We start from the raw sequence: 16,572 nt of genomic DNA on the forward strand, positions 1-16,572 counted from the left end.
CCAAAACGATGACTTAAAAAAATTTCTAAGCAAAAAAACTTTACTCATTGATAGAGGGAAGACTTAGCTTTCCAAACAATCTGTCTCTTGTCTTTCCCTTCTTTTTTGGTAGTTTATTCAAAAGGCAAACAAAAATCTTTCATTATCCTTTACTATTACATGAAAGTCTTGTTTAAGATAGAAAGCCAAATTTCACTCTTGCATTAGTGTAAGTGAAATAGCAACACACGGCCTGGGTGCAGTGGCTCATGCCTGTAATCTCAGCACTTTGGGAGGCTGAGGCTGAGGTGGGCAGATCACAAGGTCCCAAAATCGAAACCATCCTGGCCAACACGATGAAACCTCATTTCTAGTAAAAATACAAAAATTATCTGGGTGTGGTGGCATGTGCCTGTAGTCCCAGCTCCACGGGAGGCTGAGGCAGGAGAATCGCCTCCCCAGGAGGCGGAGGTTGCAGTGACTCGAGATCACACCACTGCACTCCAGCCTGGCAACAGAGTGAGACTCCATCTAAAAAAAAAAAAAAAAAAATAGCAACACATAAAAAACTGTAATTACACTAATTTAAAAATGAAAATGTTCATATTGAATTAAAAAGAAGAATCCAAATTACCTATTTGAGGAATACTTAAAAATAAGAAATAAATGTTGAAAATAATGTTGCAAAAATATACCAGATTATATTGGAGGTCTGATATTACTCTTTTGAAAAGTAGAAGATGTGTCATTATATCAAGGAACAATAGAAGTTCATTATCAACTGGGTATAGAGCATGAAGATGCTATAATCATCAGAATGTATTCATTTACAATATATACTATAAAAGCATTTAAAGAAAATAATTGTAAGAATTAGGAGTAGAAATAAATTACTACCTCCTGTAGATTTTAACAAATCTTCTCAGAAATGATCAGTCAAGCAGACCAAAAAAATTAGATAAGTATTAATAACAGTCAGAAGGTACACATACATTTTGGTCTCACATTGTTAAACACAGAAAAACTTGCATTCACTAGGCCAACCAATAGGGAATACACAATAGGACCCTGCTTTCTGAACTGCCTGTGGGCCTGCACATGTTAATAGGCTCCAGCAGCCTTTCCCACATGGAACTCCACAAGTGAACAGGGCCCCACAGAAACAATTTGAGTGAACATTGTCTTAATTACACCAAGGAAGGGACATAACCAGGAGCAGCCTAGGCGCAGAATGGAAACATAAGTATGTTGCCAACAGCGGATTCCTCAGGACCTCGAGCTTCGTTCCTCCATGAAATCTGCCTGGATACAGAGTGGGGTCATGCGAGTGTAGACAGCAAGTGGACTTTCTTTCGTGGCTGCTATATTGCGCTCATAAAAACCCACGAAGCATGGGCTGAAGACCACAAGTGAAATGACCTGGAGGAAGTTGTGTGCTGTGTTCTTAGTGTTGTAAGCCCCCTCCAGTTACTGACGCTGGAATCCAGCCCAGCACGTCCTCACACTATTCATCATTGTTAAACCTAAGTCGGTACATAAAACACTGCTTTATGGTGTATTATGACTCCTGTGAAGAATTTGTTATCCCAATTAGCAGAGTTAATCCTGAAATATTTATGCATTTGAGAGAACTGATAATAAAAGACTGTTGTTAATTACAATGATTCTTTCAGAAAAAGTGAATCATATTATGCTGATTTTTTATCATTATTAACAGTGTGGTCTCTTTGATCACAACCGCTCTCTCATACACAGTTGAATAATCACGTGGACTTTATTCTGTAATTTCTCATTCTATGAGGTAACTATAGAGCAATTTAAATGCCTCTCTAGCTTATGAACACTAATTGCTTTTAATCATGTGATGTGCTATGACAGCTCTCTCCCTTGCAGATGAAGCTCATGGGTTTGAAAATAGCACCCAAGGCATGGTCCTGATAGGAGGTGGCCTCCTGGGGATGGAGAGGCAGGCAGGGCAGCCTTCTGTCTGAGGCTAATCTGGAAGGAACTCGCAGAACAGACTTCAAGTCAACAGTGTTACTTACTTTTCTATTTTTCTCCATCTGCTTCCACATTCACCTACCTTCTCCTCCAGTCTTGTCTAAGATTTTAGCTGGAGTTTTTTGTCTGTTAAGATAGAGTAGTGTTTCACTGACCATTTCATTGTCCAGTGTCCTACTTCTTATCTCATGTCTCCAAGATCACTCAAGCCTGTGTGCCTCCACTTGAGCAGCTCAGACACCCCCTGGGCAACCAGCCACCCTGGGAGCACTGTCCTGGCACCTGCAGCTGCCAGCTCTGCAGATCTTCTCCCCTCACTCCATCACGTTCCCATCTGAAACCCCCTGTTGTCAGAGAAAGCAGAAGCAGATGCGAGCCAGACAGCTCTCCCGTGCTTTGTAAGTAGCTTCCAACAATATGAGCCCAGGGCCAAGCACCCTGGGGGGCCACATTGGCCTTTTCCTTCTTTTCTTTGTGTTTTTGTTTGGTTTGGTTTGGTTTTTAATAGAGACAGTGTTTCACCATGTTGACCAGGCTGGTCTCGAATTCCTGACCTCAAGTGATCCACCCACCGCAACCTTCCAAAGTGCTGGGATTATAGGCATGAGCCACTGTGCCTGGCCCCTTTTCCTTTTCAACAGAATTAGTGATGATCTTCTTCCCAAATTTCAGATTTTAGGATCTGTGGTTCAGATACACTATATTGTCCTTAAGCATGTGCTTAAGGAGGTTATACATAGTTAATGTTTGACCTTAAAAATGTTTTTACTTTAATAAAAAATAAAGATATATGTGTGCAAGATGTGAAAGTTGTCAGATTCAAAATAGAGTCACCTTTGCTAAAAAAAAAAAAAAAAAAAAAAAAAAAAGCAAACTAACAAAAACCACGCTGACACGTAGAGCTAGAGAATGCCATGAAGGGAGAGTTGTCCTGCATAAAAGTCCGATAACAGAAATCACCATGAAATACTCCACAAAAAACACAACCTTGCACAGAGACCATTGCAACCTTACCTAAAACATTTCTGCAAGGGTATCTGCCCAGCAACTGCCTTTCCAGCCTTGAACTGTTGTCACCCTAGTTGTGGATCCTTGTAGCCAAGGACAATTATTTCAAAACAATTATGCAATCCTCCTTTTTTTCCCTTTATTTGTCTACACTTACCTGGCAGGAGAGATACCAGGATCAGGAAGGTGTTTTTCCAAGGGAGGCTCCTTGTGCTTCCGTGATTTTCCCCAAGTGTAGGACACTCAACTGCATAATCTGTGTAGTGGGAGATAGTGTTTATACCCTACCCTGCAAATAAATCCATTAATAAAATTTAAAAATGAAAAGCTTTTGTCTTTTTTTACCTCCCTAAATATGTACACACACACACAGTTTGTAATGCCACACGTATTCCCATTGCAATACCCTATTCCAGAATAAGTATCATTTTCTTTTAGGGAGGCTCTCTCTGCTTGTTATTTAGGTGAACAAAAATTTTCAAAATATCAAATAAAGCCAAAGTACATACAATGAGAGGTAGTCAGACTACCCCAAGATAAGAAAGTGCCTGGTTTTCTCCCCAGACACACTTGATTCTATCAGCATTCTTTTCTGTTTTATTTCATTTTTCTTTGTTTGCTTAATTTTTGAGAAATAATGTATGCAAATACAAATACTTCTGCCCATGCAGCATTTGTAAGATAGTACTTTACTATATAAAAGTAAATTTTCTATGCAAATACAAATATGTTTTTTCCTTTGACACCAATGAAAATATGTATACTATTTATTCTACAGTTTTTTATATTTTACATTTTGGAGAAAATTCCATAATATCAAAAATAGAGACTTAACTCTTTTTCTAACAGATGCATGATATCTCTTTCTACGAACAACTCTTAATTATTCATCTGGCTCCCTGTTGATGAACATTTGCTTAGATCCAGACTTATTCTTACAAAGTCATTCTGGTACTTTTTATTTTTTTTTCAGGGAAGTGATCATATCTACATGTTAAATTTCCACACTGGAAATGAATGAGACAGACTATGATTCACTTTAAATTTAGGACAACATTGCCAATTATCCTTTTGAGAGGTTTTATAAAATTGACATGCCAACTAACCACCTTATTTTTCTAAGCAGTTGTTTTCCGGACTTTGTCCAATGAATTCTGAAAAATCACATTTTCTAAATATTTTTAGTTAATTATTTGGATATTTTCAAATATATAATTACATCTTATAAAATAGTGATAATTTTATCTTTTTCATTCCATGTATTGGAGCTCTTTTTTGTGTGTAATCTAAGTGACCAGTGTTTCCAGGGCAATAAAAATAAGAGACAACCATGGATATTCATGGTTTGTTCTTGCCTTTAAGGAGAGGAGACCCAGGGTGTTTACAGACAGCAGGGGTTTGAATTGTCTTTAGAGGCATCTATGTGGAGACATGGCTACAGATCAGTATGTTATCAGTCAATCCCTTTGTCCTTCTGAGCCTTATTCTTGATGTCTTTTCAGCATTTTTGCATAGTTATACCCTCTTTCTCCCTTGACCTCTATGATGCAGTACTTCATAGCATCTTACAGATTTATTAATATTGAACCTTTTTTAGAATCCTGGGATGAATTCCACATGGTTGCATTGAGTGATCTGCCAATATCTTACTCTGGACAGTTGCACTGAGAATGTCTCATATTTCTGGACCTGCTTTGTGAGAGTCCAGGACACAGATAGGCTAGTCCTCCCTCCTTTCCCCATTATTGCTCTACAGCAGCATGGGTACGGTACCCCAAGCTTCCCGACTCCAGGTCTCCAATCTGTCCTTTCTCACTTGCATTCTAAGATATTAAATTGTCAGAAGAAACAAGCCAAGGAGTAACTGGATGGGCTTCCTCTAACTGAAGACACCAGTGAGAAGGAACACAGACTTGAGACCACCTGCCGTGGCTCTGCCTGCTCACATGTGCTTTAAAGCTTAGTCCAACCCCTCTGCAGATGGACTGTGTGATGTCTATTTCTGCCACCATTGTAGCCACCAATACTTGATCAATTATCCCCATTTATCAGATACAGAACCTGAGGTCTGGTGAGGTAACTGTTGCCTGCAGTCACCAACTAGTGATCCGCTCATCATCTCTGAGCGCTGCAAGGAGTCAGGTCCGCCTGGCTTTGAAATCTGGGCTTTCTTCATGATATCCTGTTGCTCTCTGCTTTTATTTTTATTTTCCTCCAAATGTTTGCCTCCATTTAACATTTAGATGTGTTTCCCTATGTAGGTGTATGTATTCCTAAAATAATGCCCCCTCCATTATGACCATTTTGTTACGTTTGTTTGGGGCAGACTGCCCTTTCCACTGGCATCTTCCAAGGAGGAATCGCAGCTCAGAGACAGGAGCCCTTTACAATCAAATACACTCTATAGGAAATAATTCTTTCTTGGGTTCCTCTCCCTTCTGTGCCACATTCCTTGCCTCCTCAATATTTCAGAATCCATCCTTCTACTCCCTCACAATCTATATCTTGTGGCTTTCTTACCAATGTATTGTTTCCACCATCTTTAGGATTCTTGTAACCTCACTAGCAATCCAGACTGTTCATCCCACTATTATCAGGGGCCCCTGGAACCTGTAGAATGCAGCATTCATTCTCCTGGGAATACAGGTTTTTATAATACTTAGGATCACATTATCGTCTAACATTTAAGCCTTCCAGCAAAATATAATAAAGGTTTCAAAATGGAAGTATGTTGTCATATAACAAAATATATTGACATAAGCAACTATGGTAGCTTAGGATAACATTGTGGGTTACCTTCTAATTTATTTGCACAGTGATTAATAAGATAAACTATGGGAAATCAATGTTGACTTTAGGAATTTAAAATTATTTTGAACTAAATTCTGTCACCGTTTGCCCATCACCTAGAGGCCAACAAACCAACCACAAGATTAAGAATGATCTGAGAGCTACTCTACTATTATTCTACTACCTTATTTTTATGAATCATTATCCATTATATTTTCCAAAACATTTTGATATGGACTATCTACATAAACCCCAATAGATACTAAGGTACTGTTTTCTTATTTCAGTTTTATCTTCATTCTGTATATGTAGATATTTTTAATTTGCCAAATGCTTGAATACCCTGCACTCATTTGAGGACAGGGAATAGATCTGAAGAAATAGATTCTTTTGCAATCTGTAATCCCCTAGAGCAAATACAATTTAAGAGTTGACACATCTTTTAAGATAATTTGCACACCAATTACCCTGAAGATTTTATTTGTGCAGAGATTTCTCTGCAAATGTGATACCTATTGACCCAGTTGAGTGGTGCCTTAAAGAAGCTGAGTACTAAAATCATAGCTTCTAAAAGTTTTGTCAGAGTTAAATTCCACTCACGCATCATCTCAATTATTCCAGCTCTGCAGAAAAAAAGTCAAATGTGTTAGTCTTCTAGTCTCTCGCTGTCGCCCCAGCTGGAGTGCAGGGACGCAGTCTCAGCTCACTGTAACCTCCTCCTCCCAGGTTCAAGCAATTCTTGTGCCTCAACCTCCCAAGTAGCTGGAATTATAGGTATGCACCACCACACCCAGCTAATTTTTGGTATTTTTAGTGGAGATGCAATTTTGCCATGTTGCCCAGGCAATCTGCCCGCGTTGGCCTCCCAAAGTGCTAGGATTACAGGTGTGCGTCACCACACCTGGCCTGACTCTCCATTATTTTTAATATGAAGAATTATGTTTGGAGAGAAATCATATAGAAAGTTAAAGTGAAATCAAGTTAATGACATGGATCAGTGTGTGTTGGTCGTGACAGTGCAAGCAGATTGGATCCCTTAACTAGATCCAAAGCAGGACTAGAAAAAGAACAATTCAAAAGTGAGACTCATTTCTGTCACATTTTGTCAACCAGGTCATGATTCCCTAAGAGATATGAACTCCCCAGGGTCAGGGGACAGCAGGGATCATAGACACCTAAGGCCAGGAGGAAGCTCACGAGCCCTTCTTCCTCACCCCACTGCCTCCGGACAGAGAGGACACAGTACCTGTACCTCCTCCTCTGATACCTTGCAGATGCTGTTTGGAAGATTCCTTTTTTTAAACTTTTACTTTAAGTTCAGGGTACATAAGCAAGTATGTTACATAGGTGAGTATGTCACGGGGGTTTGTTGTACAGATTATTTCCTCACTCAGGTATTAAGCCTGGTAGTCATTAGTTATTTTTCTGCTCCTGTCCCTCCTGCCACCCTTCACCATCTGCTAGGCCCCAGTGTGTGTTGTTTCCCTCTATACGTCCATGTGTTCTCATCATTTAGCTCCCACTTAGAAGTAACAGCCTGTGGAAGATTCCATCAGGGCCCTCTACCTGCCATCTGCACGCTACCCCTGGCTGATACTCAGGAGGTGAGTCTGAACTCAATGTGGCTCTCCACGTCAATTCCCAAATTGGCAGCCCAGAGTGTACTTAGCCCTGCTCTCCCGGTTCCAGTCTGAGAGCCCCCATGACTGGATCATCTGTTCCGAGACCACATTCTGAACATCAGGAACCCAGCCGCTACCATGCTGCACCACCCATGCCTCTGGTGTTGGGTCATGGACTGTGTGCGATCCTAGTACTCCCTTCAGCTAGCAGCAAAACAAGAGTAGTCTGAGAACCCACCTTGGGCCTCTTCCTCCCAGTCAAAATTGAAATCGTAGTCTTCAGCTGTCACTTTTCTAACATCAAGAACATGATCTCAAAGAGAAAACAGGCTGAGGAGAAGAGCTGATCCTAAATGACTGGGACATCCTGGGTTTCCTGAGAAAAGCGTTTTTTGGAGGGGCGTGTCCAGCCTCACAATTCCCTGGATTTATTCTGGATTTTTCAGAAGTAAATAAAATGTGGAGAAACTCATATGTATAGAAATAACCTCTTAAATTATAAGAGATGCAGCCATACAGAGACCCCACCCTCAGGACCCCAGCCCCATCCCACTGTAACCCTGAGAGCCATGGAAGCCCTGGGAGCCCTGCAGTCTGTCTCCTCATGAGTTCAAAGAAGTGGCAGCAACATACAAAAATACAGCAGAAATGAATGGAACATGCATTCAATCTCTTACAAAATAATCAAAGTGGGAAAAAAATTCCTAATTTACAGGAAACTTTAAAATCCTCCCAACATTCTCCCCTCTAAAGCTTTTTCACATCCTGGATGACCACCGCCCTGCAGCTCTATCCCCCTTGCTCTCCTCCACATCCCTTCCAACCCAGGCTGCCACATGGTGAGGCTCCACTCTCCACCCACTTCTTCACCTCTGTGTCAAAGACTTCCTGCTGGCTTCGGTTTTACCTCCCTTTGCCCATCACTCAGATTAGGTACAAAAGGAGGGCAATAGACCCAACAAGCGTGACTCCTTAGCATAACAAACACCTAATACTCCATGAGTTTTCTTTCGTTTCCATTCCATTTATCATGCAGCAGATTCTATTTTCTAGCACCACAGTTCAGTGTCCTGTTTTCTTGCCTTTATCCATCTGTAACCTCGTGCACACACGCACACACGTGTACACACAAACATGTGCACACATGCACAGACAGATGCACACATGCCTGCATGCTTGCACACACACAGGCATACACACATACATATGCACGCATGCACACACATGCAGGCACACACGCACACACACAAAGTGGATGTCTGGGTCACCTTTAGGGATGATTGCAGTGAATTAACTCTGTTGTCTTCCAGGCTTGTACATGTAAGGATTGAGGATACTCCTGGATACCATGAATTTCTCATGGATAGAATCCTTAAGGCACAGAATCACGGCTCCTCAAACTCATTGTCAGCCTGGGTGGAGGTTAAGAAATAACAGCAACAAAGTATTTCCAAATATTATACCTTTTGGAAATCAAATTAAATCTCCACCCAGCTCTCTCTTACTCCAACAAAGGATCCTTCTCAAACATTCATTCTTCCCCAATTGACTCCTGCCATCCGAAATTATTTGCCTGATGTCTATCCCCGGTGAGACAATTACTTTAAATGCTCAAATCATTCTGTGAACAAAAGATCCTGAGGGAAAGAATTTTTAAAAATATAATCAGATCTGGAGTTTTAGGGAGTTTTTATGTAGCTCTGTATAATTCAGTCCTTCATTAGAGGAGGGATTCTCAAGACAAGCCATGTGGCCTCCTCACGTCCAGCCTGGCCAAGTCTGATAGTCACCATTCCGTCTCCCATGCATGAAAGTGTTCCCTCAGCACACATGGGAACTCAGGTTCTACAGAGTATTTCAGCCTTTAGCCACCAGCTTCTGCTTTCCCTCCTCACAGAAGATATTAAATAAAATAAACAGTGGAAACATGCCATGGAAATGCTCACAGAATGCAGGGTTGGACATCCTGTCAGTGTCACCAATATGCACTGGTGATGTGAAAATCAGATCTCTGAGAAAACTCAGTATTTTTTAACTAGTCTGAGTTGGGGGATAATCCTGCTTACAAATACATATTCAAAGATGATCGAGAAATAGTTAACTTATTTCATCTTCACTGTGTAGTAAATGAGTAATCTTACTAAGGGGAGGTCTGATCTTAGTACCCACTCCTGGGCTCCTGAGGAGTAATCTCTAAAGCCTTGGAATATTCTGGTAGTAGTCTTTGCTATTCATAGTGGGCCTCCTGGGACCACACCTGCTAGTTTATGCTATGAGTGGATTCTGTATGGAGGCTAACTACTCCAGGAAGACCACTTGAGTGATTAGATGGTTGGGGCTTTGAACCATGCAAGATTTGCTTGAGCTCCTGGAAGGGAGAGCAGCTGGAAAATGAGTTCAGTTATGTGGTTAATGATTTAATTAATCATGCACATGATGCATGATAATAAAACTCTGGAGACTGAAGCTCAGGTGAGTCTCCTGGTTAACCACACTTTATGTGTATTGCTGCACTTTGATGATGGGAGGGTAATGCACAAGAAGGATGACAGAATTGTTATGTTTGGAACCCTCCCAGACTTCTCCCTGTGTTTGTTTTGTTAGCTCGTTCTATATTGTATCTTTATGCTATAATAAAATTGTAATGCAAGTATACTTTTCTGAGATCTGTGGGTCATTCTAGTGAATTATCCAACCCGAAGGAGTTTGTGGTGACCCCTAAATTCGAGCCAGCTGATATGAAGTGATGCTGGCCCTGGGGACCTAAAACTGCAGCTGGTGTCTGAAGGGAAGACTAATTTGTGGGGAGTAGTCCCTTAGACTTCGCAGTTTGAATAAACTCCTTTATAATGGATACAACCAAAACTTCCTAGAGCTGTAAATCTTCTGATTCTTCCAGGCAAGGTGCCATTAACACCTCCAGGCTTTATGATCTATAGTGGATTCCAGGCCACTAAGGTAATGTGGTCTTGTCAAACCTGAGTTTCCAAGGGATATAATTGAACTGTTTTGGAACAAGAACTTTCAGTGAAAGCATGGGACAACCTTCACCCCCTTTCTTTCCTAACTGTTCCTTGGCTTATAGATTGCTGGTAAAAGAAGAGTACTTTGATACCTGCTGGGGTTCAGAGGAGAACAGCAGTGCCACAGTTTCAGGAATATCACTGAGCAGGTTTATTTCCCAGCCTTGTTAGTCTTCCTTGTTCCTAAGGAGACAAATACCAGGCTCTGCTTGGCCAGTATCCATTCTGGGAGAACTCTGGACTCCCCCTGAATTTGTACCTTCACCATTGCCTCCCCGCTAGCTTCAGTCTTTACATCTGCAAAGTGTGGGAAATGCCAGCACATGGTGGTGATGACATTCATTGTAATGCTAATGACCTAGACTTCTTAAAGGGACAAAAGTAGTATATATCAAGGTTTTGCAACAATTGAAGATGCTGGATCAGTGATGCAGGCTCCAGTTCAGGGGTAGTTCAAATGAGGGGAAAAGTCGTCATGTAAACATAGGTCTCAGAGGAAAAAGCACAGAAATAGATTATCTGTGGTCAAGTGGAAGACAGGAAAAGAAAATTCTGCATGGATACACAGCAAAGTTTCTCACAAGTAGACTTATTCCTGCAGCATATTTCATGATAACCCTTAGGTTTCCATTTCATTTTTTACCTCGTGATATTTACCCATAGCATGTCGGAGGCAATCCACAGTATGTCGGGGGCAACTCAGTATGTGATTCACGGTATGACGGTGTGGGTAGCGTGTTTCAGAGTCACCACAAGATGAGAGTAGACTTGGCATGAAGGTTTCAGGGTATTAGGAAGTGAAAGCTTCAAATATTGCAGATATTGAAAAGTTATGGATTTAAACCAGATTATTCCATTGGCATTCCTCTGCCTAAGGACAGCAGGTGTCCTGAAGTGAATTAAGTGTGAATGCAACATGTTTAATCTAGTTTGATTCCCTTTTGGTTCTTGGGCCATAGGCAAACCCCTAGGGCTGATTAAACCGTTTGAGAGTGAGAAACACAAATAAAATTGCAAACCCCCCCACCAACCACCTGAAAAGTCCTCCTCTTGGCCAAGGGGACCCCAGAGAAGTCTTAAAAACTGAGCTCCCAACTGTGGCAGAACAGGAGGTGGGACATGCCTCATTACACCCCCTCCCTCACTAACTACATTAGACTTTATTTCTTAAGAGTTAAACAGAATCCAGCGCTTTTGAAAGAGAGACTTGCTCCACCACTGATGTCAACAAACCTCCTGGTGCTGCAGTCAGACCCTCTCCCCTTTTTGCAGTTTCAGAACAACAGCCAACCAGCATTTCCTCCTCATAAGAGATCACGAACCACAACCTGGCTCTGGCCAGTCCATGGAGGCTGCACACAGGGCACCTCTGCATCCTCCATGTCACCTTTTCATGTGTATAACCTAACTCTAATGCATTTAAGTGTTAAGTCTCCACTCCAAAGTGAACACAGGATTTATATAACATGTATGTTTGCTTACTATATATGTGAATGTGAATATCCATAGTTCTTCCCATAACCTGTTCAATGTGTCTTCTTAGCCAGCCTGTTCAGCATAACTTCCTGTCTCATCCATCCATCTTCGAAGTGCCTGCTTTTGGTTCTGCTGGAGTCTGTGCTTCCCAATCTGTAGGGTGGCCAACCTGCAGGCTGCAACTCTTTATAAGAAATAAAGCTCTCCTTTCCAAATCTATAGGTCTTGTGATTTTAAGGGGATAAGGGTGAGGAGCAGATCTACGCCAGCCAGGGTCTTAAGCAGGGCGCTGGTCAGTGCCAAGACCAAAGAGCTAGGAGGCTGCCCCTGGTCATCCTCAGCCAGAATATCCTAAGACCAGAACTCAGTTCCAAGTGAGATCAATGCAGGAATCAGTACAGAGAAATCCAGAGGGAAGATTTAGCAGCCAAAGGCATGCAGGCTCAAAGGATGTGGCCTGGAGATGGAGTGAGTCTTGGGGCCACCAAATATACAAAGACAAGTTGACACTTGGACCCCCAGAAGCAAGAGAAGGACTGGGACTGAAAGGTCTTGCCCAAGATCAGGGCCCTGGTCCTCCTGCCCCCTAGCTCCCATTCCTCCATAAGAGCTCTGGTTTCCCCAACACTTCTCATCAATCTCATAGAGATTCCCAAATCATGTTATGTGACATGTGACAACATGAGACCCATTATATGGTCAAGTCCTGTGCTCAAGATACACGCTAGGAAGTGATAAAATGTGCAAGTTTCTGACAGCAAAGCCAAGGTTTCTTGAACATTTCCAGTCGGTCTCTCTGTGCATCGGTGCTCCAGCCTGGGGACCTTCAAGTCACCAAGCACTGCTCCCAACATCTGAACTTGAACATCTGAGAATGTGGGAGAAGCGCTCAGCTGCTAATTTTTTAAAAAATGACTGCTCCTGTTGGCTGAAACGAAAGCTGTACTTGAAAGAACACAGGGATACCAAGTGGGCATGGGATGGCAGAAGATGACAGCGTGACAGCAGGGACACGGTGTCTCTTTCACTAATTGCTGCAAACAACTGAATCTTGCCATTGGGACCTAACCCCAAGAATGTGATACCCAGGCAGCTCACAATGGGTCTTATCGTCTTGTCCTGGCTCATCTTCATGGCTTTGCACCTCACCAAGTCTGCTCCTATGATCTGCTGTTTCCCTCTTTCCCTCTTCCTCTCTGATATAGTTTGGCTGTGTCCCCACACAAATCCCACCTTGAATTGTGATAATCCCCACGTGTCAAGGGCAGGGCCAGGTGGAGGTAATTGAATCATGGGGTTGTTTCCCCATACTATTCTCATGGTAGTGAATAAGTTTCATGAGATCTGATGGTTTTATACATGGCAGTTCCTTCACACAAGCCCTCTCTTGCCTGCCACCATCCATGTAAGATGTGACTTTGTTCCTTCTTGCCTTCTGCCATGATTGTGAGGCCTCCTCAGACAGGTGGAACTGTGAGTCCATTAAGCCTCTTTCCTTCATAAATTACCCAGTCTCAGGAGTGTCTTTGTCAACAGCATGATAACAGATTGATACATTCTCCCTCCTTCCCCTTCCCGCCTTTCCCCCACCACATGTTCTCACTTTCACTCTTACTCTATCTCTGGAAAGTATATAAAAACAGGAGCAAACATACAAATCAAAAAAGTTCATAAAGATTTCCTCAACCTGAACAAACCCTGGGAAAACTGCTCCCATTTGAGGCGAAAGCTGCACCTGATGGCCCTTGCAGTTCGCAGGAGCACAATCCCAGAGGAAGGTGCAGAGAGGCTTCATGGGCGTCTGGGTGGATTATAGTCATGAAATGGGGTTGCTTACATCTCCCTACAAAGACAGTATAGACAAGGGTAATATAGCTGCTGAGAAATGTGGTTCTCCTACTCCTTTAAAATAACCAGAATGGTTCTGTTTCCAGGAATGTGGAAAATACATACTTTTCCCTGATCTTCCCACTCTGTACAGTTAAAGGCCCTGGAAATCATAAATAAAGACTATAAGCAGACTATAAAAGATAAAAAGAATAAGGAAGACAGGCTAGGAACATTAGGACCCAAAGAATGACATGAAGGTCAGCTTCCTGGGTTTTCCTTTTTCCTCCTGAAGCTGGAAAGTTGTAACCCAATAACGCCACCAGGTAAAGACAACAAAGTCGCAGCAAAAACCTACTCTTTCTGGCCAAAAGACTAGTGAATGGGCAGCCCAGCAAGACACAACACCTGTAGGCAATAGCTGCTCTACTCCACTCATCACCACAGAAAGCAGGGCCAGGTTGGGGGCCTAGACCTCCACCTTCACTGGACTGTCACCAGGCACATCTCCCTCTCCTTGCTGGGGTGGCAGCTGAGCAGGCCTAATGCAGAGTCAGCTTTCACCAATGTGCAGTAGTGAGGAGGCTCTTCTCCCAGCAGTGTCATTGGAGGCTGTGTGGGGAGCATAATGAGGGCTTCCAGTCTGCCCCACAGAGGGAGGCATCAGGGACATCAGTGGAGGTTGAGGTGGGTGGGGTGGAGGGTGGGGAGAAGCCAACTTCTGCCCAGCCCAGCAGGAACAGATGCCCCCACCTCCAGAGTTCAAATGAGTCCACATGGGCAGTCTGGATTCTCCGACCCAGCACTGAGGAGGCAGCCCCTTCCTTTCCCCTGCAGAAATGGTGCCAGAAGAGGTCAGCTAAGACAGAAAACTTAAATAAGATCCAGAGTCATACAATATAATATTCAAAAGGTGCAGGTTTCAGTCAAAATTCACTCATCACACAAAGAACCAGGCTGATATCAAACCAAATGAAAAATTGGAATCAATAGATGCCAATGCCAAGATGGCAGCTGTTTGAATTAACTTATAGAGATTTTAAAGCAGCCACAGTAAAAATGCTTTCATAAGCCATTGTGAACATGCTCAAAACAAATTTTAAAAAATAGAAAATTTTAGCAGTCTCATTAAAGATAAAGAAGCTATGAAAAAGAATCATGTAAAAATTTTAGAACTGTAAAACATAATAAACAAAAATTTAAAACTCAGTAGATGGTAACAACAAAATAGTGGATGTGGCAGAGGTAAGCATTAGTGATCTGGAAGACAGAAAAATAGAAATTACCCAATGTGAACAATAGAGAAGCAATAGACTAAAAGTGAAAATTAAACAGAACCTCATAGACCTGTGGGCTAAAGCAAAAGTTATAACATTCAAGTCATCAGAGTCCTGAAAGGAGAGGAGAAAGAGAGAGTGGGCCAAAAAAAAAAAAGAAAGAAAAAAAGGAAAAAAAAAAACTACCTAAAGAAATAATGGCTGAAAACGTCTCACATTTGGTAAAACATATAAACCTACAGATTGAAGAAGCTGAGTAAACCTGAAACAGGAAAGCCTCCCCAAATACACATCAGGGTAATGTAGTTCATCAAAGTAGTCAAAATTCTGAAAACTGCAGGCCAAGGAGAAATCTTGAAAATAAATGAGAGGGAAATGACACAATGAAAGTAGGGAAGGCCGGGCGCGGTGGCTCAAGCCTGTAATCCCAGCACTTTGGGAGGCCGAGACGGGCGGATCACGAGGTCAGGAGGTCGAGACCATCCTGGCTAACACTGTGAAACCCCGTCTCTACTAAAAAAATACAAAAAAAAATTAGCCGGGCGAGGTGGCGGGCGCCTGTAGTCCCAGCTGCTCGGGAGGCTGAGACAGGAGAATGGCGTAAACCCGGGAGGCGGAGCTTGCAGTGAGCTGAGATCCGGCCACAGCACTCCAGCCTGGGCGGCAGAGCCAGACTCCGTCTCAAAAAAAAAAAAAAAAAAAAAAAAGAAAGTAGGGAAAAAGCAATTCAAAAGACAGTGGAATTCTCATTAAAACCATGAAGACCAGAAGAAAGTAGAACATTTTTTTCAAGTGCTGAAAGAAAATAACTGTCATCCCAATGTCCTATAGTTGACAAAAATATCCTTTAGAAGATGTAAAGACATTCCCAGATGAAAGAAGACTTAAGAGAATTTGTCACCAACAGACCCACCCTAAAAGAATGGTTCACAGAAGTTCACTGAACAGAGCAAAAATGACAAGAGAAGGAATCTTAGAACATCAGGAAGAAAGAACATGGAAAGCAAAAATATGGGTAGATGCAACAGTCTTTCCTACACTTCTTGTGTCTTCTAAATTATGTTTGAGGCTAAATTAAAAATTATAACTTTGTCTAATGTGGCTCTATGTAGGGTAAATATTTAAAACAATTATATTATAAATTGGGAAAGGTAAAGGAATATACAGGATGGTTCCTTTTATAGGAATTGATAAAATGATGACATTAAAATATATACATATATATAGAGAGAGAGAGTCATACCTAGAGCAAATACTAAACAATGTTCAAAAAGCTATACAAAGAACTACACTGAAAATCACTCTAAATAAATAAAAATGGGATTCTAAAAAACATTCAACTGACCAGAAATCAGGAATAAACGTTTAAACAAAAAATACAATAGCTACAAATAAAATAAAATATGTAGAAATTAACTTAACCAAAGAAGTGAAAGATCTCTACAATAAAAACTATAAAACATTGATTAAAGAATTTGAAGAGGACACCAAAAAAATGAAAAATATTTCATGTTCATGGATTGGAAGAAAGTAGAGTTAAAATATCCATAGTATCTAAAAGTCAATGCA

The 16,572-nt window shown here is 41.6% G+C and overlaps 1 pseudogene; it reads left to right on the forward strand.

Annotated features, from left to right (window-relative positions):
- Window positions 1-3,137: 3,137 nt before the first annotated feature.
- Window positions 3,138-3,280, forward strand: LOC117069175 (annotated as a pseudogene).
- Window positions 3,281-16,572: the final 13,292 nt, after the last annotated feature.

This window comes from Trachypithecus francoisi, unplaced genomic scaffold (genome assembly GCF_009764315.1).
Source record: "Trachypithecus francoisi isolate TF-2019V2 unplaced genomic scaffold, Tfra_2.0 Lachesis_group21, whole genome shotgun sequence".
Taxonomy (NCBI): domain Eukaryota; kingdom Metazoa; phylum Chordata; class Mammalia; order Primates; family Cercopithecidae; genus Trachypithecus; species Trachypithecus francoisi.